At 49.7% G+C, this 330-nt stretch overlaps 1 protein-coding gene across 1 annotated transcript in view; it reads right to left on the bottom strand.

Moving 5' to 3' along the window:
* Positions 1 to 330, bottom strand: part of CSUI_002816 (uncharacterized protein) — a gene marked incomplete at its 3' end in the record, with an annotated part of 7886 nt that overhangs the window by 4409 nt on the left and 3147 nt on the right. Inside the window, exon 1 of the mRNA XM_068063015.1 lies at positions 1 to 330. This exon is cut by the window's left edge and continues 1684 nt beyond it; it is cut by the window's right edge and continues 3147 nt beyond it.

Below are 330 nucleotides of genomic sequence, written 5' to 3'. Positions count from 1 at the left end.
AAAAAGAAGAAGAAGAAGTGTGTACCATAGCCCCTTGTTGCCGGTGTCCTTCTTCTTCTATTCCAGGAGGACGCGCACTTGATACTGACCCTATGGATGCAACGAAGGAACTTCCTTCGCCTCCCCCCCCCCCATGAGCTGAAGAAGAAGAAGAGGATGATAAGGATAAGGAGGAGGAAGAGGTATGATACTGCTGGGAGAAAGAACCTCTCTCTTGTCCCTCTCTTCTTCCATCGCATGACTGCTGACGAGACGAAGAATCCGAAGAATTCGAAGAAGAGGGAGAACAACGCGACGCCTGGCGCTGTGTGTTTTCTTCTTCTTCTTCTC

The sequence above is a fragment of the Cystoisospora suis genome, assembly GCF_002600585.1.
Source record: "Cystoisospora suis strain Wien I chromosome Unknown contig_1199, whole genome shotgun sequence".
NCBI classification, from domain to species: Eukaryota; Apicomplexa; class Conoidasida; order Eucoccidiorida; family Sarcocystidae; genus Cystoisospora; species Cystoisospora suis.
Note: the sequence above shows the minus strand (reverse complement) of the source record. Positions and strands in the feature narration are given on the sequence as shown.